Below are 26,963 nucleotides of genomic sequence, written 5' to 3' on the forward strand. Positions count from 1 at the left end.
TAACGTATCCTTCTGTTGGCACCTCCGACAGTACAGCGCTCCCACAGTACTGCCCCTCCAACAGTACCGAGCTCCCGCAGCACTGACCATCCAACAGAGTGCCACTCCCTCAGTACTGACCACCCGACAGTGCAACACTTCCTCAATACTGACTCTCCGACAGTGCAAAACTCCCTCAGTAGTGAGCCTCCGACGGTGTAGCACTTCTTCAGTACTAACCCTCCGACAGTGTCGCACTCCCTCAGTACTAACCCTCCGACAGTGTCGCACTCCCTCAGTACTAACCCGCCGACAGTGTAGCACTCCCTCAGTACTAACCCTCCGACAGTGTCGCACTCCCTCAGTACTAACCCTCCGACAGTGTCGCACTCCCTCAGTACTAACCCTCCGACAGTGTAGCACTCCTTCAGTACTAACCCTCCGACAGTGTAGCACTCCCTCAGTACTGATCCTCAACAGTACTGAGCTCCCACAGCACTGACCATCCAACAGAGTGCCAGTCCCTCAGTACTGACCCTCCGACAGTGCAGCACTTCCTAAGTACTGACTCTCCGACAGTGCAGCACTCCCTCATTACTGACCCTCCGACAGTGTAACGCTCCCTCAGTACTGACTCTCCCACAATTCAAAACTCCCACAGTACTGACCCTCCGAAAATGCAGCACTCCCTCAGTACTGACCATCCGACATTGCAACATTCCCTCGGTACTGACCGCCCGACAATGCAGCACTCCTTCAGGACTGAGCCTCTGACAGTATTACACTCCCTCAGTCGTGACTTTTCGACAGTGCACCACTACCTCACTACTAACCTGTACTGGTGGCCCCTCAGTACTGCACTGCAGTGTCAGCCTGGATTATGTGTTCAAGTCTCTGATATTGGACTTCAATGCACAGCTTTCTAACTCACAGATGAGACTGCTACCAATGATCCAGTCTGACACCTGAAAGGAGGAGAGGGAGATGGAGGGGCTTCGGGAGGGCATTCAGGAGCGTGGCCATGGCTGAAGGCACGGCTTTCAAAAATAGGACAAATGGACTGCGGATGCATAAGTGGCCAGAGGTGGAGGAGTAGAGTGTTTGGGACGGGCTGTCGGACTGGGGAGTTTACAGAGATAGGGAGGTTTGAGACTCTGATTCAATTAAGTGTAAGAAAGAATAAAAATAAATTACAGGCTTAGGAGACTGGAATCCAATGCAGGTCAGTAAGGGCTTCGGTGGTTGGTGAGCAACCAATCAAAAAGCCAGGGATGGGGATGGAATCTCTGGCAAGGATGTGGAGATTTTGGGGCCAAAGGTCATGACACCCCAATTTTTAATTGGAGGAACTGGTGGCTCATTTAAAACAGAATGTGGGTCTGACAACACAAACACATTGGAAGGTTCAAGAGAGGCGGTGGATTTGTCAGCGTCCATCTGAAAGCTGGTCTATGTCTGCGGACTGTGTCACCAAAGGGCAGCATGCAGACGAGGAAGAGGAGGGAGCCAAGGATTGAACCTTTAGAAACATCAGAGATAACGGTGATAGGGTGGGAAGACAAGCTTCTCCTGGCTATGATCAAATAAGAACATAAGAACATAAGAAATAGGAGCAGGAGTAGGCCAATCGGCCCCTCGAGCCTGCTCCGCCATGCAATAAGATCATGGCTCATCTGATCCTCACCTCAAATCTAAATTCATGTCCAATTTCCTGCCCACTCCCCATAACCCCTAATTTCCTTTACTTCTAGGAAACTGTCTATTTCTGTTTTAAATTTATTTAATGATGTAGCTTCCACATCTTCCTGGGGCAGCAAATTCCAGAGACAGAGGTGAGTGGAACCAAGTGAGGGAAATCCCACCAAAAGAGGCCAGCGTCTGATGAATGAAGAGCCGACGGGTGAGTTGTCTGTTGGTATGGAGACGGAGAGGGGTGGGCTATGGAGGGTTTTAAACCCAAGGATGAGGATTTTAAATTTAAGCGATATGGAACTAGGAGCCAGTGAGGGTCAGTGAGGCCGAGCACGACCTGGTGCTGGTTGGACACAGACTACAGAGTTTTGAACGAGCTCACGTTTATGGAAGGTGGAGGTTGGGTGGCCGGTCAGGAGTGTATTGGAGGAATGGAGTCTGGAGGGGACAGAGACATTGATGATGGTTTCAATGGCAATGGGCTGAGGAAGGAATGGAGGCGGGTGAGGGAATCACGGGGCCTTTGTGATGGAGGTCAAATCGGGTCATGAGCTCAGCTCGGTGGTACACGGGACCAATTTTACTGGAGCCGTTAACCAATGTAAAAATAACCGGATAAACATCTGCAGTAAAATAGCGAAGAGAGGAATGTCAATGGGACACGTTCAGTGTCCGTCCCCGAATATCACCCACAGTCATTTCTTGGCTGCAATCCTCAACCTGCCCTTTAACTGTCCTCGTGTCAGAGACTCACAATTCATATTTTAGCTGGGAAACTGCAGGAAAAGAGTGAAACGGGTCTGCTTGTGTCCCTGGATTCAGTCTACACTGCGGAGAATCGGTAACATTTATAAACGAATCACCTGGAGTGAACTTGGTCAACACAATTATACAAAAACTGTAAATGGACCAGCTCATTATTACTGGATCAGTCCTGTATGAGAACAGATTTAAACTTTATTCCTGAGAGAGGTCTGATTAAGATAATAACCTGGACTTTGAGATGTGTTTTATTCACCACATTATTTACATCGGAGTCAAAGCTGCTGATGCAATGTATTTGTTCAAGGCATTGTAACCAATAGCAATGGTCAGGAGTATAACCGTGTCAGTGGAGACTTATCCCCTGTATAAATCAGGGCTTGTTGGCATCATTCTGGGTTGACTGCGGGATCACTGGGGACACTGTGTTGGCGACTTGCCGCCATCTGACCAAAATGTTGGCCGCGCTGGCCTCCATTTTGTCCAAGCCGGCTGCCGTACCTGCAGCCGTGCTGCCCCTGTGCAAATGCACTTCAAAATATATCAATACATCATAAATATATCGGTGATATATACATATTATAAATACAAGCTGTTGTTGTTGTTGTTGTTGTTGTTGATGTTGGTGGTGGCGGTCTGATGATAAAGACCACCACTCTGGCATGACTGGGTGCAACCTGGGAACCCTGGCTGCAGCCTGGCATCATTCTGGATTCATTGCGGGATCACTGGGGACACTGGGTTGGCTGCTTGCTGCCATCTGACCAAGATGGCGGCGGCGCAGCCGCCTTTTTTCCAAAAGGTTGGCCGCGCTGTGCTCCATTTTGTCCAAGGTGGTGGCCAAGCTGGCTTCCATTTTGGCATGGAAGACGCGCCAGCGGCCTTTTTTTACAAAATGCTGGTCGCGCTCGCCCCCGTTTTGTCCGGGACGGACTCCCCGCTGGCCTCCATTTGGTCCAAGCCGGCTGCCGTACCTGCAGCCGTGATGCCCCTGTGCAAATGCACTTCAAAATATATAAATACATCATAAATATACAGGTAATATACATATATATTATAAACACATGTTGTTGTTGTTGGTGGTGGTGGTGGTCTGATGATAAAGACCACCACTCTGGCATGACTGGGTGCAAGCTGGGAACCCTGGCTGCAGCCTGGCATCATTCTGGGTTCACTGCGGGATCACTGGGGACACTCGGTTGGCTACTTGCTGCCATCTGACCAAGATGGCGGCGGCGCAGCGGTCTTTTTTCCAAAAGGTTGGCCGCGCTGTGCTCCATTTTGTCCAAGGTGTCCGTTCCCTAATATCACCCACAGTCATTTCTAGGCTGCAATCCTCAACCTGCCCTTTAACTGTCCTCGTATCAGAGACTCACAATTCATATTTTAACTGGGAAACTGCAGGAACAGAGTGAAACGGGTCTGATTGTGTCCCTGGCTTCAGTGCACACTGCGGAGACATCTGTCTAAATTATAAATGAAACGCCAGGAGTGAACATGGTCAATATAGTTATATAAAAGCTGTAAATGAAGCCGTTTATTATTATTGGATCAGTCCAGTATGAGAACAGATTTAAACTTTATTCCTGAGAGAGGTCTGATTAAGTAATATCGTGGACTTTGAGATGTTTGTGTTTTATTCATCACATTATTTACAGCGGAGTCAAAGCTGCTGATATAATGTGTTTGTTAAACTGACTGTAACTAATAGCAATGATCAGGAGTATAACCGTGTCAGTGGAGACTTCTCCCCTGTATAAATCAGGGCTTGTTGGAATGGATCAGTTCAGAGTGCCTGCTGGAGGTGTAGTTTCCAGGCCAACAGAAGTCAGTGCTTCTCACAGAAATGGAATATCTAGTAATGATTCAGATACAACGATTTTATTTTCCTGTTCTTGCAGCCATTGGAGTTCCAGGTAAGCCGTTATCCCAGCTGTTAAAGGTGTAAATCTGTGTTAACTCTGCTGCTGTACTTGGCAAATTGTTTTTTGTCCCTACATATTTTACACAGTCACTTGTTCTGTTGTATTGGTTGAATGATAGAATTTGTTAAGTCTCTGCACTTTCGGTATTGAGGCGCTGTATTATATCTGTCATGAATTTGTCTATCCAACCCTGGCATTGTGACTGGATTATTCTCTGTACTGAATGTATTGGGCTAAGAGTTGGTGTCAGACCATCAGGAGCTGTTAACAGTTTCTTGTTGTGGAACTAACCTGTCCTGGAATATGTTTTCATCAATGTGTTTTCAGTGATTGATAATGAGACAGCTCACTGTCTCAGTGTTACAAGGAGGCAGCGGAATGTCCTCCCGCCCCAATAACATGCTTCAGTTTAACTGAGATTTCAATGTATTTATTGGTGATCACTGTTATGAAATATTATTTCATTATGTGTGTATCTGACGCCGCTTCAGATGTCTGGTTACTGAACTGAGTTTTCTGCTGACTCTTTCACATCTCCTTCTCTGCTTCACTGTGGATGAATTCACTGACTGTCACTGGACTTCACTGTGAAATGAAATGTTTTGATGTTTTGTGGTCTCAATTTGCACTGTCCCTGTTGGAATCAGCAGCCCTTCTATGTAGCTGTAGATTATAAGTATGATGTTGGAGTTTTGTAAATTGAACAATCCCGCCATCTGTCCCTTTACTTTATAATTACAGGAGAAGGAATCTCAATTATTGTGAGATCTGCCTGGGAGAGGGATTCGATTCTGTTTATTCCATGATTTGTAGATGAAGTGAACAGTGTCGGTGAACAGGTGGAGAATTGGATGATCTGTGGAAATATTAAACTATTACACAGAGGCTTCACTATTTAACAAACTAACACTGAGAATAGAATCGGTGGAACACAGGGCTGGTGAACAAAATGCAGGCATAGGATGATAGGATTTAATCGGATATGAAAATGGACTTGAGATATGGAGTAGAGTGAGTGATAGAGAGGGTGACTGAGAGGGAAAGCGAGAGGCTGTGGTGTGAATAATTCATCAGAATGAACTGCTGAAACTTCCAGTACAATTAAACGTCGAAAATGTGATTTGAAGGTGTTATTATGAAGTGGTCAGATTGGGTGAGTTTTTATTGTGGGACTCGCTCCTCATGTTTATATCCCTGTCAGGTCCTCAGTCTGTTTTTTGTGAATGTTCCTTGTTTTCCAACTTAAAACTAAACAAAATGAAAATTTACTTCAAGAACACAATCAGTAATTTCTTGATCGTAATGAATTATTCGGATACTCTGTTTTTAAAGCTCGGCTGAATTCAATAAACAACTGGGTTGATTAAATTAATAAATATCAATTTAATTTTAATTGAATGTACAAAGTAAATTTATTGAACATATTTTACACCCAACACAGGTTCCCTGACATCAATAACCACAGAAATGAACTGTTGAATGTATTAGTTGGATTGTGTTGGTTGGAGCTATAGATTTGATTGCCTCTAACACTCTGCTGCAGTCTCTCTCTCTCCGAATCCCAGCCTCTCCTCCCACTGCATTTTATCCTCTGTCTCCTCATCCCTTACTTCAGTTTGTCCACTTTCCCAAACCATCTGCTCCTGACTCCCCTCCAGCTCTTACATATCCTTTTCCTTGTCTCCCTCCCAATCTCACTCACTGGCTCGGTCTCCAACTGCCTTTCCCATTTAGTGCCAGCCCCTGACGGCTCTCTTAACCCAGAACAACAAAGCAGCTGCACCTCTCCCTGTCCACTCACCTTCCCGGCTTTTCCCCTCTCTTTCCTCGTCCGTCTGGAGGCCAAACCCGGTTTAATCCACTGTATTCCCGGTGTGTAAAACACTTTCTCCCTTCCCCACCGCACTGGGCCCTCACTCAGCCCTTCCAGTGGATACGGTGCTCACTTTATTCACTTTCTGTATCCATCTCCCAATTCATTATTGATCATTGTGTTTAAAAACAACTCTCTGCCCGAAAGCGCTGCCATGGTCAATCAATCACTTTCCACCCTTCGATGCAGCAACAAAGCTGGAAATTTCACCCCAGATCCTCTCAATCTGCTGCTTTGACTCCAGGTCTGATCAGTAATTTCTCTGCTTCCTTTTCTCTCTCACACAGTTAACTTGGTGGCGATTGTGATCCTGTCCCGAGGAAAGTGCGGTCTCTCCAAATGTATCAGTGTCTACCTGATGGGAATGGCAGTGGCCGATCTCATGGTCGTTATCGCTGATCCGATATTGAGATGGATTAATGAGCTGTATCTCTCATGGTCATTCCTGCACATCACTCCCGTGTGTAGTTTTGTTATATTCTTGTGTTATGTAACCGCGAATGTTTCTGTCTGGTTCACAGTCGCTTTCACCTTTGATCGATTTGTGGCCATTTGTTGTGAGAAGCTGAAAACTAAATATTGCACCGAGAGAACGGCGGCTGTGGTTCTGGGAACAGTGAGTGTGCTGGGCTGTTTGGAGAGTGTCCCCTGGTACTTTATATATGAACCTTACTATATAATTGATAATGTTCCCTGGTTTTGTATGACTAAACCGAGCTTCAGTACTTCCCCCGCATGGACCGCATTTGACATGTTTCACCTCATTTTAACCCCTTGTGTCCCGTTCTGTCTGATTTTACTGTTCAATGTTCTGACTGTCAGGCGTATTTTAGTGTCCAGTCGAGTCCGCATGGGACTCCGGGGCCGCAGCAATGGAGAGAATCAGAGTGATCCAGAGATGGAGAACCGAAAGAAATCCATCATTTTACTCTTCAGTATATCGGGCAGTTTTATACTGTTGTGGCTGACATGGGTTGTATTTTTCATTTATGTGCGAATTGCAGACATTCGGAATTTTTACTCCTACACTGACCCTGTTTATATCACACAACAGACAGCAAAGATGCTGCAGCTTCTCAGTTCCTGCACAAACACGTGTATTTATGTCCTGACCCAGACTAAATTCAGAGAGGAGCTGAAGAACGCGGTGAAATACCCACTCAATCTAATTATTAAATGAGTGAAATCATAGAAAGAACAGAAGGGTTTCAAGCACTAGAACTAAATCCCATTTCATTCTCCATCCCCTACACTTCCCAGGGGATGGAAAGTACATTTTATATTAGCAGCACAGAGCCATTAAATGATCTTAAATCTGATTCGAAGATTATATTTTATTGATAATCTGACCTATTGAGGCAGCATTTGCTTTGCAGACAACACGTGAATTGTTGCTCAAAATAGCGGCACCAAAGAGCTCAGCTGGACTTTAATTAACTGACCGCAAGGCAAATTGGGCAAAGCTGGAAATCAAAGTCACTTCTGTGGCCCTGTTCAGAATGTGTGTACTCCACATAAATTGTGAGAGAGAGGGAGAGAGGAAGGGAGAGACGGAGAGAGAGACGGGAGACAGAGAGAGAGAGCGTGAGAGACAGAGAAAGAGGGACAGAGATAGTGTGGAGGGGGAGAGCGGGAGAGAGAGAGAGAGAGTGAAAGAAAGAGAGAAGGAGCTAGAAGGAGGGAGAGAAAGGGAGAGGCAATTAGAGAGGGACAGAGAGAGGGAGAGAGAGAAAGAGTGAAAGAGGGAGAGAGGGTGCTCGAAAGAGGGAAAGAGAGGGATAGGCAATTAGAGAGAGACAGAGAGAGGAAGACAGAGAAAGAGAGACAGAGGGGGAGAGAGGGAGAGAGAGACAGAGAATGTGACAGAGAGAGACACAAAGAGAGAGGCAGGGAGAGAGAGACAGAGAGAAAGAGAGAGGGAGGACAGAGAGAGAGAGACAGAGAGAAAGAGAGTGGGAGAGACAGGGAGGGCAGAGAGAGAGAGAGACAGAGAGAGGGAGACGGAGGGAGAGAGAACACAAGGACAAAAGAAATGTACCAATTACAAAAGTGCAGAAACAAAGAGGGGCAGAGACAGAGTTACTCGGAGACGAAGAGAAACAAGGAGTAGGTTATTTAGATTGGAGATAAAAATAAAGAGAGAAAAAAAGCATATATTATAATGAGAGAGAGACAACACAGATATGGATGGAACGAGAGTGAAACACTGACAAATGATTATATAGTGATAGGAGCGGAGAGGTAATTAGATGGAAGAAATCAATTCAAAATAACTAGAGACTGAGAGTGAGGCAGAGCAGGAGAGTGTCAGACATAAAAAGACAGTAAGAGAAAGAGAGAAATAGGAACAGAAAGCAAGGAGAATAATAGAAAACAGGAGAGATGGGAGAAATACAAATATTAAAACGGAGACTGAGAGAGATGGAATGAAATACTGAAACAGATGGAAAGAAGAGATCGAGAAGTCAAATAGAAACGGAGAGAAAGAAGGAGACAGAAGTAGAGCTGGAGAGAGTGAGAAACAAACAGAATAGAACAAAGACAGGTGAAAAGGGAAAAGTAGATCCACAGAGATAAACAAAGAAAGAGGTGATGCCGGGATGCCCCACAATAAAGTCACTCAGCCTTGTGTACCTGACCCTGACCATTACTTACTGCAGGAGTTTCCCAGCTGCTCTGTGCAGTAACAATTCATCTGATAAACGAAAGGCTGAGATTAAATCAGCTTCAGCATGTCTGAAGGAAAAGGATGATTAAAAGGAGGAAGGACTGTTAAAAGAATTGTTAATGACACATTGTAAAAGATCACACAGCAGAGGATAGATCACCATAGCAAAAAGAACGATTCAAGGAGGGCTCGAGGTCGTTTGAACACCTGCCGACTTAACTTGGTTACGTTGTGGACACTGAGAGACAACAAGTGAAGTGTCAATCAATCGTGGGTTATATTTGTCTGAACCAATTGTTGATAACCCACCGTCCCAGAGGTGTGATTCTTTGTTAAAAAGGTCTTTAAAATCTGGGCAGACGTTGATTGGAGAGAGACACAGATCCACCACGACAGCTCCAACCTCACCTTTCACTTCCTGGCAGCACCACCTCACCTGGAATCTTCATGACTGCTCGCTAACTCCCAGCTTGATGCCTCGATGCAGGTTTACAGATTGCCTGTGAAGCAGATGGCCTGGATACAAGAGAAAGTCACACTACACTACAACGGTATCCATCAAAATACCTGGAATTTTCCCGGCAAGATTGAACCAACCATGAGGATATAACTGTTGTTATGGGATCAGTCTAAGATAGATATTTGATTTCCAAACAGTTACGTATTTTGGGAATTCAGAGTGTGTTGTTTTATTGTTGTTGAAGCAATTCTAAATCTGGCATAAACCAAAGATGTTGATTAAATTGTAATCTCAATTTTTCTTGTAAATTAATAATAATAATAAATGATTGTCTTGTTCATAAAGCCATGGTTTGTGCCTAAAGTTTCTTTAGGATAAAGAGCCCATTATTTCAAATAAAATTAAACATCGTGGAGACAAAAAGTCATTGCCCCAAATTAAAGTGTAAATTCACTTTGTACCTTTTTGCTCCTCCATCTGGACCATGTGTAACTTTCCCAGTGAGCTGCTGGATTCTGTATTAATTCACAATGTACTCTTACCCCTTCTGCTGTGTTACTAAACTGGACAGGGTCCCGCAGCACTCTCCTGATCTGTTACTGTTACAAATACTGTTATTGTTTCAGATTAAAGAAAAATATGAAGAATGGAGAAATGAATTAAATCCCAGATGAGAACCACATTCAGATTTAGTCCAATTTTACTCTGAATTATTTAACAGAAGCTAGAATTACATTCTCTACACAAAATGGCTAATTGGACCTTTCCTCCGAATGTCTGGTCTCTCCTTCTCGGTCACCATTACGTCCAAATAACCAAATGTTAATCCACTTTTTTTTCAGAAGTTCACCTTTTGTTGTTTAATTCCCTCACTGCACCGCTGTCTTTGTGTTAAACACCAACTCGTACCAGTCTCACTCAGTTTGTATCTTTAACTGTAGTTCAACAGTGATTTAACAGGAACAACAAATGAACCCTCTCCATGTCTCTCACCAGAACAAGCTTCTCCTTGCCCCTCAGTAAGATGGCTGCCGTATTGTTGGCCATTCAGTTTCAGAATCAGTGTGGCCATTTTCTTTAAGCTTCATGGCGGCTTATTTGTTCAATATGACCATCTTGCACCCCCAGCAAGTTGGCCGCTTTACCCCTCAGTAAAATTGCCGCCTTACTCATGGCCATTTCGTTTCACGTTCACGGCGTTGAAATTATTGTTCATCGATTCATGGTTTCATGGTGGGTACGATGCAAGAGGGAGTCCATTCAGCCCACCATGCTTTTGCGAGCTCTTTGAAAGCGCTATCCAATTCGTCCCATTTCCCGCTCTGCTTTTCCCCCACAGCCCTTTTGGAGGCTTTGTAATAGTAGGTGTATAATGGAAATACATATATATGTGTATGTGCAAATTTAGTTGCAAATGATTGTCTCTCAATCTTTTACTCTTTAGATTCTTCTCCTTTATGAACTGGGCTTTGCTTGTGCGCAAATGAATGTTGCTGAGAGATTGTCCCTGCAACTGAGTGAGGGATCATGCTGTGCATTAGTTTTTTGAAAAAAACACTTTTTTGCTTTGGCTCTTTTATACGTCATGAATTTGTTTGAACTCTTTGGCAGATTGGAAAAAGCCACAAACTGTAAGTTGACCACAAACTACAGGCTTTTTGTCCATTGCTAATTAAAACAAGAGAAAAGAGCAAAGGTAAAGTTCGTTCACCTTTGCAAACTGCAACATAAAGGGGTAAAGTAGCAAAAAATGCCCAGAGTTTTGTCGCCTGCTCCAGCAACAGAAGAGAAAATGAGCACAGGAGTAATGTGGACCATGCAGAAAACACTAACCAGAACAGACAGACAGACCAGCACCTTTTAGGGGAGAGGTGAGAGGGAGTGGGTGAGTGAGGGAATGAATTTCAAAGCAGTAGAGAAAACCCTGCAAACTTGTATTAGAGAGAGAGAGAGAAGCAACTTGTGCTCTTCAGCCTGCCCTGAGTGTCTTTCTGTCTCTCTCTCTCTCCCAACTTTTCTCTCTTTTCTTTAGATTCTCTGATTTGTAACTGGGGAGTTTCTTTGTCAGTGGTGTTTGGTGAGAGATTGCCTGCCTATGTAATGGAGTGAGTGAGTGAGTGAGTGAGTGTGAATGTGTGTGAGTGAGTGAGTGTGAGGGAGCTCTGGGCTCTTGCTGTGCCCTTTCAATCACTTGCTTTGTTTTTAATCAATTCCTTTTCAGCACCTCTCTCTCCCTACAGAGGATATTTTTTTGTGGAAATGCTGTAACATGAAGATGTGGAAAGAGAATTTTTGGGAGGAGGAGGATTCTTTGGACAAGAAGCTTTCTCTCCACAGGGAACTGACCGAGGCCTTCACCACAGGCTGCACTCAATGTGGCTCACGTGAGTTTTGCCTGGGTCACTGTGGGATCGGTGGGAGCACTGTGGGATCACGGGTTGCTGTGGGATCACTGGGATACTGCAGGTTCACTGGGGCACTGGCGGCCATTTTGTTTCAGCTTCATGGGGTGACAGGAGAAACTACTTTACCCATTCTATGTAATATAGAAATATTATATACATATATATATATATATACATATATATATATCTTATTTTATATACACATGAAAGTCTCTCAAACATTTACACAAATTCAGTTTGGATACTGGGACCTCTGGGTGCACTGTGGGATCACTGGGATCACTTTGGGAGCACTGTGACATTATCACTGGGTGTGCAGGAGGATCACTGGGTCACTCTGCGATCACTGTGGGATCACTGGGTTCAATGTGGATCACTGGGACAATGTGGATCACTGGGATACTGTGCATGACTGTGGCATAACACTGGGTGTACTGTGGGGGTCACTGGGTCACTCTGCGATCACTGTGCGATCACTGGGTGCACTGTGGATCACTGGGACACTGTGGATCAATGGGGCACTATCACTGGGTGTACTGTGGGATCACTGGGTCACTCTGCGATCACTGTGCGATCACTGGGTTCTCTGCGGATTACTGGGACAATGTGGATCACAGGGACGCTGTGCAAGACTGGGGCAGTAACACTGGTTGCACTGTGGGGGTCACTGGGTCACTCTGCGATCACTGGGTGCACTGTGGATCACTGTGACACTGTGGATCAATGGGGCACTATCACTGGGTGCACTGTGGGATCAGTAATCACTGTGTGGACTCTATGGGATATTTATTTACCCAGTTGGGCCGAATGACCTCTGTTTCTCTGCTGTACATTCGATGTAATTCTATGTAGTATACAAATATAGATAATGTTGTTATGATGTTGTGGGAAAACAGGGAATCCCGGAGAGACTTCCTTACACAGATGGGCCGAATGGCCTCTTTCTGTGCCGTGCAGTATTCAATGCTATATAGATATATATATATCTCAAAAGATAAATATTTTATATACACAAGCAAATGTTGTAAAATAGAAATAGAAATCGGGCTGAATGGCCTCTGTACTATACTCTGTTGTACTGTACATTCAATGTAAAATATATGTAACTGTATAATTCTATTATATATTATATTATACCATATATTCAACAATTTGTTGTTGTTGTCAAATAAGAAATTCAGGGGAATTTCTTTACCCAGATGGGCTGAATGGCCTGTTTCTGTGCCGTGCTGTATTCTATGTAAAATATATATAAAGAAATGTACGGGGTTAAATTCGATAACCCCCGAATCCGGGCGCGGGGGGCGATTAACCCCCGAGTGATTAACCTGCACCCGGTCGTTGAGATGCAGACAGTCCGTGAGATTGGTGCTGCCTGGTGATTTACCTGATTCCTGCGAGCAGTCAGGCCTGGCTGTGCTGTTGAGCGGCTTCTCACCAGCAGGGGGGCCCTGATATTGCGTGAGTGGTGAGCGCCTCGAAAAGGCAGCCCGCACCTCTTCAAGGCAGGCCGCACCTCTGAAAGGCAGGCCGCACCTCTGAAAGGCAGGCCGCACCTCTGAAAGGCAGGCCGCACCTCTGAAAGGCAGGCTGCACCTCTTAAAGGCAGCCCGCACCTCTTAAAGGCAGGCTGCACCTCTGAAAGGCAGCCGGCACCTCTTAAAGGCAGGCTGCACCTCATAAAGGCAGGTTGCACCTCTGAAAGGCAGGCTGCACCGATTAAAGGCAGCCTGTACCGATTAAAGTCAGGCTGCACCTCTGAAAGGCAGGCTGCACCGATTAAATGCAGCCTGTACCGATTAAAGTCAGGCTGCACCTCTTAAAGGCAGGTTGAATCTCTGAAAGGCAGCCCGTACCTCTTAAAGGCAGGCTGAACCTCTGAAAGGCAGCCCGCACCTCTCAAAGGCAGCCCATACCTCTCAAAGGCAGGCTGAACATCTGAAAGGCAGGCTGCACCTCTTAAAGGCAGGCTGAACCTCTGAAAGGCAGGCGGCACCTCTTAAAGGCAGGCTGCACCGATTAAAGTCAGGCTGGATCTCACAAAGTCAAACATTTGATTCAGATTCAAACCTCCGGGGTAATTTCCTCTCGTACAGTTTTGATTGGCAGCTTCTTTTGAATTAAACAAACCATTGCTTAAAATGACTGGCTCCCAGTCACTGTTTTGAAGCCATTTTTCACCTTGTCTTTTTCAAACTGGTGAGTCTGTTTGGAATCTCTGAGAATGTTAATCAAGTCGACAGCTTCCATAGTTTGTGATAAAAAGACAACAAAGAACCAGGATGTTCGAAAGTTCGGTCACAGTTTCGTATAGTATTTGTGAATTATTTATTATTTTCTTTTCCATTAAGGATCTGGTTGAGCTTTACAGTAAAACTGTTGTCTTACTGCTACTATTTTGTTTGTTCTCTTATTGTTTCATCAATTTGTTTGGCAGTTAAAGTCTAAAACAAGCTCTAGTGTAGTGTGAATCTGTCTCCCTCTGAAGAGCAGGCACTATTAGGCACTGGATAGAACGAGTGGGCTGAGATAATCTGAAGGGGTTTCACTGTTCATTACCTGGAGCCCTTCAAATGTTACATTGATATCAGGACAAGCGGAAACACTGAGACATTGGGAGTGAAGCCTCACCTAACAGAGGAGCTGCTTTTTCAAGCTTAGAAATACAGCTGATTTTAAATCAGCAAACATTCACTTCATTAAAGTAGACAAAAAGGCAACTATCTCTGAACTGTCGCCACTCTCTCAAAAACATAGATATTTTACTGATCGGGGAATAATGGTCTTGTTCAAACTGTACAAAATAAAAATCAATTGTGATCTTTTTAAAATAATGAACTGATTTAAAGCATTGTCCAACCAAACAAAGGCACCAAGAATTCCCAGGACATTGAGAGATTATGAGTGGGCAAAACTGTGGCAAATGGAGTTCAATGTGGGGAAATGTGAGGTCATCCACTTCGGATCTAAGAAAGATAGATCAGAGAGTTTTCTAAATGGTGAGGAGCTCGGAACTGTGGGGGAGCAGAGAGATTTAGGGGTCCAAGTATAGAAATCATTAAAAGCTAGTGGACAGTTACAAAAATAATTCAAAAGGCTAATGGAATGTCGGCCTTTATTTCAAGAGGGCTGGAATATAAAGGGGTGGAAGTTATGTTCCAGCTGTACAGAGCTCTGGTTAGACCACATCTGGAGGACCGCATTCAGTTCTGGGCACTGCAACTCAGGAAGGATATATTGCCAATGGAAGGGCTGCAGCGCAGATTCACCAGAATGATCTCGTGGCTAAAAGGGGTTAAATTATGAGGACAGGTTGCATGGACTAGCCTTGTATTCCCCTGAATAAAGAAGATTAAGGCGTGATTGAATTGAGGTGTTTAAGATGATGAAAGGATTTGATAGGGTAGATAGAGAGAAACTACTTCCTCTGTTGGGGGAGTCCAGAACAAAAGGCCATAACCTTAAAATTGGAGCTCGGCCATCCAGGGGTGATGTCAGGAAGCACTTCTTCACACAAAGGGTCGTAGAAATCTGGAACTCTCTCCCACAAAAGTCTGTTGAGGCTGGGGGTCAATCCGAAATTTCAAAACGGAGATTGATAGATTTTTATTAGTCAAGGGTATTGATGATTAAGGAACCAAGGCGGGTAGATGGAGTTAACATACTGATCAGCCATGATCTAATTGAATGGCAGAACAGGTTGAGGAGCTGAATTGTCTACTCCTGTTCCTATGTAACAGGCTCGTGTGGCTGAATGGACTTCTCTTGTTCCTATGTAACATGCTCGAGGGGCTGAATGTTCTCATCTTCTTCCTATATTATCATGCTCGAGGGGCTGAATGGACTCCTCTTGTTCCTATGTAACATGCGCGACAGGCTGAATAGCGTCCTGATCCTGTATAACAGTCTCGAAGGGCTGAATGGCTTCCTCTGTTCAAGTGCAACGAGCTCGAGGGGCTTAATGGCCGAGTCCTATTCCAGTGTAATCGGCTCGAGGTGCTGAATGGCCTTCAGTTCCCGTGGAACACGCTCGTGGGGCTGAATGGCCTGCTGCTGTTCCTATCTAACAGGCTTGAGAGGCTGATTGGCCTCCAGGTCTGATGTTTCGGGATCGAGGGGCTGAATTGCCTTCAATTCCAGTATAACACGCTCGAGGGGCTGAATGGTCTGCTGCTGTTCCTGTGTAACAGGCTTGAGGTGCTGATTGGCTAACAGATCTAGTCTAAGGTGCTCGAGGGGCTGAATGGCCTCCTCCTGTTGCTATCTTACAGGCTTGAAGGGTTGATTGGCGTCTAGTTCCTATATAACAGGCTCGAAGGGGTGAATGGCCTTCAGTTCCCAGATAACAGGCTCGAAAGGCTAAATGGCCTCCTCCTTTTGATATTTGACAGGGTTGATTGGCCTCAAGTTCCTGTATAACAGGCTCAGAGGGCTGAATGGCCTCCTCCTGATTCTATGTAACAGGCTTGAGGGGATGATCGGCCTCCAGTAACGATGTAACGGGCTTGAGGGGCTGAATGGCCTCCTCCTTTTCCTGTGTAACAGCCTTCAGAGGCTGAATGGCCTTCAGTTCCCATATTAAAGGCTTGAGGAGCTCAATGGCCTCCTTCTGTTCCTGTCGAACAGCCGTGAAGGACTTGCGGCCAATTTGTCCAAGATGATTGCCAGACTTGCTGCCATTTTGTCCAAGATGTCTGGCGAACTTGCCACCATTTTGTCTAAAAATTAGAGCCGAACCTTTCAGGAGCGAGATTAGAAAACATTTCTACACACAAAGGGTGGTAGAAGTTTGGAACTCTCTTCCGCAAATGGCAATTGATACCAGCTCAATTGCTAAATTTAGATGTGAGATTGATAGCTTTTTGGCAATCAAAGGTATTAAGGGATATGGGCCAAAGGCGGGTTCATGGAGTTAGATCACAGATCAGCCATGATCTTATCAAATGGCGGAGCAGGAACGAGGGGCTGAACGTCCTACTCCTGTTCCTATGTTCCTATGATATTATTTATATGGAATTCCGACAGGCATTTGATAAGGTTCCACACAAGAGACTGTTGGCAAAAATGAAAGCGCATGGAACTTGAGGCAATGTATTGGCATGGGTCGAGAATTGGTTAGGAGATAGTAGTCAGAGAGTGGGGATAATGGGTACATACTCCAATTGGCAGGATGCGACTAGTGGTGTCTCCCAGGGATCTGTAACTGGGGTCTCAGCTTGTCACCATATTTATCAATGACTTAGATGAAGGAACAGAGAGTCGTATATCCAAGTTTGCTGATGAGACTCAGTTAGGTGGTACAGTGAGTAGTGTGGATGCGAGTGGAAAGTTGCAAAGGGACATTGATAAATTTAGTGAGTGGGCAGAACTATGGCAGATGGACTTCAATGTGGGGTAATCCACTTTGGACCTATGGTCAGGGTATTTTCCAAATGGTAAGAAGCTCGGAACTGTGGAGAAGCCGAGAGAATTAACGGTTCATTTACATAAATCAGTAAAAGCTAACGGACGGGTCCAAAAATAATTTAAAAGGCGAACGGAGTGTTAGCCCTTATCTCAGGGGGCTGGAATATAAAGAAGTGGAAGTTATGTTCCAGTTATATAAAGCTCTGGTTAGACTGCGTCTGGAGTAACTGCGTTCAGTTTTGGAAACTGCACCTCAGGAAGGATAGATTGGCCTTGGAGGGGGTGCAGAGCAGATTCACCAGAATGTTACCGCGGTTAAAAAGGTTAAACTATGAGGACAGGCTGCATGGACTGGGCTCGTATTCCCTCGAGTACCGAAGATTGAGGGGCGGTCTGAGCGAGGTGTTTAACATGTTTAAATGAGTCGATAGAATAAAGAGAGAGAGAATCAATTTTCTCTGGGGAATCAAGAACGAGGGGGACAGAACCTTAAAATTAGAACCATGCCATTCAGGTTCGAAATCAGGAAGCACTTTTTTACACAATGGGCAGTAGAAGTCTGGAACTCTGTCCCCCAAAAGACTGTGGATGCTGGGGTTCAATTGAAGCTTTCAAGACTGAGATCGATAGATTTTTGTAGGGTGAGGGTATCGAGAGATAGGGAGCAAAGACGGGTAAATGGATTTGCGGTTCAGATGATCTCTGATCTCATTGAAGGGTGGAACAGGTTCAAGGGGCGAAATGGCCTCCTCCTGTTCCCAATGGAAATGTTGAGAATATGCTTTATTGATGCTGTGATGCCAGGTCCCACACCTGTCAAAACAAGGCCACATTTGGGAGTTTAATAACTTTGAAATGAACATCTTTCTTTTGTGACTTGTGCAACTTCGATCAATTGAATAGTTATGAAAGAGAATCAATGCCGTCATTCTAATTTCTGGCTGACCAGCAAAGCAAAGGTTTCCGTAGTGTAGTGGTTATCACGGTCGCCTCACATGCGAAAGGTCCCCGGTTCGATTCCGGGTGGAAACATTATGTTGGGGCAGATGTTTTTTTCATCTGTGAAAGAGCCGGTCCTGTTAAATTTAACACAAATTCGTGGTCTCACGAGCACTGAACATTTTAAACCGAGCCCTTCAAAATACAGTGTGTAAAATGAGAAGGGATAAAAAGTTCATCGCACAAAATAAATCATTTCAAACTTCCCTCAGTCGCCTTTCTGCAAAATAACGTTATCGGTTAATTAATGGTGATGAAAACAATGATCGTTTTTTTTTTCTTGCCACAGCCTTTCAATTAGTTCATGCGACTAATATAACAAGTGTTCAAAAGTTGCTTTTCTGACCGGGAATCGAACCGGAGCCGCGGCAACCTCTGAAGAGCAAGCACTATTCGGCACTGGATCGAACGAGTGGGCTGGAACCCTTCAAATGTTGCACTGATATCAGGATAAGCGGAAACACTGATACATTGGGAATGAAGCCTCACCAACAGAGGAGCTGCTTTTTCAAGCTAAGAAATACAGCTGATATTAAATCAGCAAAATTTCACTTCATTAAAGTAGACAAAAAGGCAACTATCTCTGAACTGTCGCCGCTATCTGAAAAACACTGACATTTTATTGATCGGGGAATAATGATCTTGTTCAAACTGTACAAGTTAAAAATCATTTCGAATCTTTTAAAAATAACAATCTGATTTCAAGCATTCTCCAACCAAACAAAATCACCAAGCATTCCCAGGATATTGGGAGATTATGTGAGTGGGTAAAACTGTGGTAAATGGAGTTCAATGTGGGGAAATGTGAGGTCATCCACTTCGGATCTAAGAAAGATAGATCAGAGAATTTTCTAAATGGTGAGGAGCTCGGAACTGTGGAGGAGCAGAGAGATTTAGGGGTCCAAGTACAGAAATCATTAAAAGCTGGTGGACAGTTACAAAAATAATTAAAAAGGCTAATAGAATGTTGGCCTTTATTTCTCGAGGGCTGGAAAATAAAGGGGTGGAAGTTATGTTCCAGCTGCACAGAGCTCTGGTTAGAGCCCATCTGGAGAACTGCATTCAGTTCTGGGCACTGCACCTCAGGAAGGATATATTGGCCTTGGAAGGAATGCAGCACAGATTCACCAGAATTATAGGCGGGCTAGAAGGGTTATATTATGAGGACAGGTTGAATAGACTAGGCTTTATTCCCCTGAATATAGAAGATTAAGGGGTGATCTAATTGAGGTGTTTAAGATGATTAAAGGAGTTGATAGGGTAGATGGAGAGAAACTACTTCCTCTGCTGTGGAATCCAGAACAAGGGGGAATAACCTTAAAATTAGAGCACGGCCGTTCAGGGTTGATGTCAGGAAGCACTTCATTCTGTTGAGGCCTGGGGTGAATACGAAATTTCAAAACGAAGATTGCAGATTTTTGTTAGGCATGGGTATTAATAATTAAGGAACCAAGGCGGGTAGATGGAGTTAAGATACAGATCAGCCATGATCGAAGTGAATGGCGGAACAGGTTGAGGAGCTGAATTGTCTAATCCTGTTCCTGTGTAACAGGCTCGTGTGGCTGAATGGACTCATCTTGTTCCTGCATTAACATGCTCGAGGGGCTGAATGGAATCCTCTTGTTCCTATGTAACATGCGCGAGGGGCTGAATGGCATCCAGATCCTTTATAACAGTCTCGAAGGGCTGAATGGCCTCCTCATGTTCCAGTGCAACAAGCTCGAGGGGCTTAATGGCCGAATCCTATTCCAGTGTAATAGGCTCGCGGTGCTGAATGGCCTTCAGTTCCCGTATAACACGCTCGAGGGGCTGAATGGCCTGCTGCTGTTCCTATGTAACAGGCTTGAGGGACTGATTGGCCTCCAGGTGTGGTGTAACGGGCTCGAGGGGCTGAATTGCCTTCAGTTCCCATATAACAGGCTCGAGGGGCTGAGTGGCCTCCTCTTGTTCCTATTTTACAGGCTTGAGGGGCTGATTGGCCACCAGATCTGGTGTAAGTTGCTCGAGGGGCTGAATGGCCGCCTCCTGTTGCTACCTTAGAGGCCTGAAGGGTTGATTGGCGTCTAGTTCCTGTATAACCGGCTCGATGGGCAGAATGGCCTTCAGTTCTCAGATAACAGGCTCGAGGGGCTGAATGACCTCCTCCTTTTGCTATTTGACAGGCTTGAGGGGTTGATTGGCCTCAGGTTCCTGTATAACATGCTCGAAGGGCTGAATGGCCTCCTCCTGATTCCATGTAACAGGCTTGAGGGGATGATCGGCCTCCAGTAACGATGTACCGGGCTTGAGGGGCTGAATGGCCTCCTCCTTTTCCTGTGTAACAGCCTTCAGAGGCTGAATGGCCTTCAGTTCCCATATAAGAGGCTTGAGGAGCTCAATGGCCTCCTTCTATTCCTGTCGAACAGCCGTGAAGGACTTGTCGTCATTTTGTCCAAGATGGCCGCCATGATTACAGCCATTTTGCCCAAGATGTCCGGCGAACTTGCCACCATTTTGTCTAAAAATTAGAGCCGAACCTTTCAGGAGCGAGATTAGAAAACATTTCTACACACAAAGGGTGGTAGAAGTTTGGAACTCTCTTCCGCAAACGGCAATTGATACCAGCTCAATTGCTAAATTTAGATGTGAGATTGATAGCTTTTTGGCAATCAAAGGTATTAAGGGATATGGGCCAAAGGCGGGTTTATGGAGTGAGATCACAGATCAGCCATGATCTCATCAAATGGCGGAGCAGGAACGAGGGGCTGAATGGCCTACTCCTGTTCCTATGTTCCTATCATATTATTTATATGGAATTCCGACAGGCATTTGATAAGGTTCCATCCAAGAGACTGTTGGCAAAAATGAAAGCGTATGGAACTTGAGGCAATGTATTGACATGGGTCGAGAATTGGTTCGGAGATAGGAGACAGAGAGTAGGGATAATGGGTACAAACTCCAATTGGCAGGATGCGACTAGTGGTGTCCCCCCAGGGATCTGTAACTGGGGTCTCAGCTTGTTACCATATTTATGAATGACTTAGATGAAAGAACAGAGAGTGGTGTATCCAAGTTTGCTGATGACACTAAGTTAGGTGGTACAGTAAGTAGTGTGGATGCGAGTGGAAAGTTGAAAAGGGACATTAATAGATCAAGTGAGTGGGCTAAACTCTGGCAGATGGAGTTCAATGTGTGGGAATCCACTTTGGACCTATGGTCAGGGTATTTTCCAAATGGTAAGCAGCGAGGAACTGTGGAGAAGCAGAGAGAATTAACGGTTCATTTACATAAATCAGTAAAAGCTAACGGACGGGTCCAAAAATAATTTAAAAGGCGAACGGAATGTTAGCCTTTATCTGAGTGGGCTGGAATATTACGAAGTGGAAGTTTTATTACAGTTATATAAAGCTCTGGTTAGACTGCGTCTGCAGTAACTGCGTTCAGTTTTGGACACTGCACCTCAGGAAGGATAGATTGGCATTGGAGGGGGTGCAGAGCAGATTCACCAGAATGTTACCGGGGCTAAAAAGGTTAAATTATGAGGACAGGCTGCATGGACTGGGCTCGTATTCCCTCGAGTACCGAAGATTGAGGGGCGGTCTGAGCGAGGTGTTTAACATGTTTAAATGAGTCGATAGAATAGAGAGAGAGAGAATCAATTTCATCTGCGGAATCAAGAACGAGGGGGACAGAACCTTAAAATTAGAACCATGCCATTCAGGTTCGAAATCAGGAAGCACTTTTTCACACAATGGGCAGTAGAAGTCTGGAACTCTGTCCCCCAAAAGACTGTGGATGTTGGGGGTCAATTGAAGCTTTCAAGACTGAGATCGATAGATTTTTGTTGGTTAAGGGTATCGAGGGATAGGGAGCAAAGGCGGGTAAATGGATTTGAGGTACAGATCATCTATGATCTAATTGAAGGGCGGAGCAGGTGTTCGGGGCTGAATGGCCTCCTCCTGTTCCCAATGGAAATGTTGAGAATATGTTTTGTTGAGGCTGTGACGTCAGGGTTAATCCCTGTCCAAACAAGGCAGGTCACATTTGGGAGTTTAATAACTTTGAAATGAACATTTTTCTTTTGTGACTTGTGCAACTTCGATCAATTGAATAGTTATGCAAGAGAATCATTGCAGTCATTCTAATTTATGGCTGATAATCAAAGCAGAGGTTTCCGTAGTGTCGTGGTTATCACGTTTGCCTTACACGCAAATGGATCATGGGCCGGAACATTATGTCGGGGCAAGTTTTTTTCCCTCTGTGAAATAGCCAGTCCTGTTAAATTTATCACAAATCCGTGGTCTCACGAGCACTGAACATTTTAAACCGAGCCCTTAAAAATACAGTGTGAAAAATGAGAAGGGATAAAAAGTTCATCGCACAAAAGAAATTATTAAAGTTTTTCAACTTCCCTCAGTAGCCTTTCATTCTGCAAAATAACGTTATTGGTTAATAAATGGCGATGAAAACAATGATTGTTTTTTTTTTCTTCCAACTGAGTTTGAGTACTTTCATGCGATTAATATAACAACTGTTCAAACGTTAGTATCCTGATTGGGAATTGAACCCCGACCGCGGTTATAAGTGCGCTAAATCCTAACCACTAGACCATCAGGGAGCACTGTTTTGAATTTTATCAGATGTAACATGGATTTCTCTTTCTCTGTGATTCAGCTTTTAATTCTTTTTAGTTCCTAATTGCGGATATTCCCGTGATGAAATAGGAATAAAGTACAATAGGTTCAGGAAAACCCGGGGAGGTGGCATCCCGCTCACCGAGCCTCTCCAGCAGCATTTATCTGACCAAGCACTGGAGTGAGTGAAACTTTCTCCGGGTGGGGGGGGGGGGGCGGGGGGCTCTCAATGTTGGAAGAGTGGCGAGTGAAAAAGAGATTTATCAGTCAGGATGGCCGAGCGGTCTAAGGCGCTGCGTTCAGGTCGCAGTCTCCTTTGGAGGCGTGGGTTCGAATCCCACTTCTGACATCCTATTTTATTTGATGCTTGAGCTGCAGTTGATTTTTCGGCCCAGTTGATTTGCTCTTCCCGCAATAAGCAATCCGGTCTCCATCCATGGCACGTTTTGAAGCCCACCGGCTCATCCCGAAACCGAGCTTTAACGAAAATATGCTGGAAACACAAGGTGGTCATTCAAAAACTACAGAGAACAGACACTTGGGGAAATGTACCATCAGAACAAGAAGTGGGCTGTTTCGCCCCTCGAGCCCACTCCGCCATTTGATTAGATCATGGCTGATCTGTGATCGAACTCCATATCCCTGCCTTTGGCCCATATCCCTTCATACCTTCGGTTGGCAAAAAGCTATCGATCTCAGATTTAATTTTTAGACTGCGCCCCCTCGTCCTAGAATTCCCAACCAGCGGAAATAGTTTCTCCCTATCCAGAAAATGTCAATGACACAGTCAATGAAAGGTGCAGTTCACGAAGGCGACTCACCAGCACCTTCTCAAGAGCAATTAGGGGTGGGCAATAAATGCTGACCTTGCCATTGACACCCACATCCCATGAATGAAGACAAAAAAGGTCGCCTGCATGGCCGAGTAATTTCATCCTGCTAAACGACGTGAAGAATGAAACCATCGGTTTCAGTCCTCGATGTCTTATTTTTCATTACACACTAATACATAACACAGATACACAGAGATATATTGATAATCACCAAACAGGTACACCCAAATGTATTTATAAGTGTCACAGATGCAATCATATGTATTTATAACGAGATATATCATATTGTAAAAATAATCAAAATAAATTTATAAATGACACACATAACATAAACACTCATTTTATAAAGAAGCATGACATCCATTTATACACATCCATTGTTTAAATTTTCACAACGTCTTGTTAGCAGTCCTGAACAAAGTTCACACATCGAAAGTCTCAGCGTTTTTTCAGATGCTGCCTGTCCTGTTATGATTTTTAGCAGTTCCTTTCCTGTGATGTGATGATTCTGGGTGCCGGGTGTGTGTAATTGGATTTGCTGCAGTCATGCTGCCGCGGACAGGTGAAGGCTGCTTCTGAGGCTGCCTGACACCCGGTGGGAGTGGGCGGGGATTTGGTAATCTGAAATAAATGAAACGGTGTATGAGAAAATTACATAAAGGTAAACATCCACGTCCCTGCCATCAGACTTCGAAGCGCAACGATAGCGCGTCTGATTCCACATCGGGAGGTAACGTGTTTAAGTCACGTCGGGGTTTTCCATGTATTTAGCGCTGGTAGGAGTCTGAGTAATTCCGGAAATCATTTTGCATTCCCTTTTCAACAATAAACAGAACGATGCTCTAAATTCTGCCTCACTAGTTCCCCAGCGTCAGGGAGAGAAGCGTCTGATTCCCTCATTTATTTATTGCAAGAAACAGACACAAACACACTTATTAATTCAAAATCAGCCTGCAGCTCCACACGCACAGAGATAAACACAGCCAGAGAGACAGGCAAACACCGGGAAATAGACAAACCGGTTTCTCAGAGAATTGCCTGTACCTCCACGGTCGAATGGAAGGGCGCGATGGCCCCAATGGCCTGCTTCTGAGCTGCATCCTTCTGTGATTCTGAACTCAGCCCCTGGGGCGGAGCCAGCAGCCGCCTCGCTGCAATAACAGACCAAATGGAAAACCTTAAGCAGGCCCAGCTAGCTCAGTTGGTAGCTTATGAGACTGTTAGGGTCGTGGGTTCAAGCTCCACCTTGGGCAAATTCTGTTTTAAACTATTACTCTGCTTTCGCGAGTGAACCCTCCGCTTGCTTGACTGTCAGTACAAGAGACGAGTCTGTCAGTGCCGCATCGTGTGCAATGTTCAAAACTTTAAAAGGAGCAGAAGTTTTTTCGGAGTTCAGATACACAAACCTCTCTGATGAGCCTGAGATTTTGTCAGAGGTTGCTGCCTCCCCTCCATCTCTTACCCTCTGACGAGGCACTTGCTCCGGTTTCAATTTACAAACTGGGTGAGTTGGTGATCGGGTGTCGGAGAGCTGGTTTGTGATCTGAGTAGGAGACTCAGCGGCCCCGGGTGAGACAGAGAAAAAAATCAGTCCAGGCCCCGGCTCCAATCTGCGGATGTGGAAGAAAACACGGGAGGAGGGTGCAGTGTGAGGTCCCTGTCAAACCAACTGCCCGAACAAAACTGGCCACATTCACAGAATCAGAATGGCTACTTCCTGAGGCGGGGGGAGGCCGGTTCATTTGGAAAAGGATCCGGACGAGAATGCTCTGATTCATAAGGTTAGGGGAGGGAAATTAGGGAGCTCCTTCGGAACGTTAATTACTTGAAAATGAAGCCTTTTTCCTGTGTAACTTGTGTGGTTTTGATGAATGAAATGGTTGTAAAAAGGCATCCGTGGAGAAGGATTGAGAGCTTTCAGGACTAGAGGGGAAATTAGGAGATTTTGTTTTTCACACAGAGGGTTGTTACGATCTGGTAGCCACTCCCTGAAAGGGTGGTGGAAGCAGCTTTCATAGGAACTTTCAAAAGGCAATTGACAGGTACTTGAAGAGGACTGATTTGCAAGGTGACGGGGAAAAGGCTGAGTTTTTTGGGACTAAATTGGACAGCTCTTTCAAAGAGTAGGCAGGACAACACGGCCGAATGGCCTCCTTCTGTGCTGTAATATTCTATGATTCTATTCCATGATTTTAGTGTGGGACAGGAGAGATGTTGTTTAAAGAGAAGTAAAATTGTCCCAATCAGAGCAGAGAGAGGTGACTGGTCAGTTCCCCTCTGTCCAGTATAAGTCACCAGCGGTTTTTTTGTGGTGTCGTGGTTACCAGTTCACATTACACACGAACGGCCCTGCTTTCGATCCTGGACAATTTATATTGCAGTTACTGTTCACATTCTATATTAATGACTTAGATGAGGGGACCGAGTGTAATGGATCCAAGTTTGCTGATGATACAAAGGTAGGTGGGAAAGTAAGCCGTGAGGAGGACGCAAAGAGAGGTGGACGGTTAAGTGATTGGGTAAGAAAGTGGCAGTTGGAGTATAAGGTGGGAAAATGTGAAATTGTCCACTTTGGTAGGAAGAATACAAAAGCAGAATATTTTTCAAAAGGTGAGAGTCCAATAAATGTTGGTATTCAGAGGGAGTTGGGTTTACTTGTAAACAAATCACAGAAATTTAACATGCAGGTACAGCAAGCAATTAGGAAGAAAAATGGTATGTTGGCCTTATTGCAAGGAGGTTGGAGTATAAGGAAGTCTTGCTGCAATTAAATAGAGCTTTGGTGAGAACACACCTGGAGTACTTTGATGTAGTCGACATGGATTTTAGCAAGGCTTTTGACAAGGTCCCAATTGGCAGACTGGTCAAAAAAGATGTAATTGCACTAAAGAGGGTACAGAGGAGATTTACGAGGAGGTTGCCAGGGCTGGAGAATTTTGGCTGTGAAGAAAGATTGGATAGGCTGGGGTTGATTTCTTTGCAACGGAGGAGGCTGAGGGGTGATTTAATTGAGTTGTACAAAATTATGAAGGGCCTTGATAGAGGCGATTGGAAGGATCTATTTACCTTAGCAGGGAGGTCAATAACCTGGGAGCAGAGATTAAAAGTGATTGGTGGAAGGATTGGAGGGGCGCTGAGGAGAATTTCTTTCACCCAGAGGGTGGTGGGTGTCTGGAAAGCACTGCCTGAAAGGGTGGAAGAGGCAGAATCCCTCGTTACATTTAAATAATACTTGGATATGCACCTGAAGTGGCGTAACGTAAAATGCTACGGACCGAGTGCTGGAAAGTGGGATTAGACTGGGTGGCTTATTTTCGTCCGGCGCGGACGCGATGGGCAGAATGGCCT

The 26,963-nt window shown here is 44.9% G+C and overlaps 2 non-coding genes across 2 annotated transcripts; both read left to right on the forward strand.

The window, feature by feature from the left end:
- Positions 1-18,129: 18,129 nt before the first annotated feature.
- On the forward strand, positions 18,130-18,202 carry trnav-cac (transfer RNA valine (anticodon CAC)). The gene has a single exon. It is a non-coding gene; the product is annotated as a tRNA-Val (tRNA).
- A 4,846-nt stretch (positions 18,203-23,048) lies between these two features.
- Positions 23,049-23,131, forward strand: trnal-cag (transfer RNA leucine (anticodon CAG)). Its single transcript has one exon. It is a non-coding gene; the product is annotated as a tRNA-Leu (tRNA).
- Positions 23,132-26,963: the final 3,832 nt, after the last annotated feature.

The sequence above is a fragment of the Heptranchias perlo genome, unplaced genomic scaffold (assembly GCF_035084215.1).
Source record: "Heptranchias perlo isolate sHepPer1 unplaced genomic scaffold, sHepPer1.hap1 HAP1_SCAFFOLD_59, whole genome shotgun sequence".
NCBI classification, from domain to species: Eukaryota; Metazoa; Chordata; class Chondrichthyes; order Hexanchiformes; family Hexanchidae; genus Heptranchias; species Heptranchias perlo.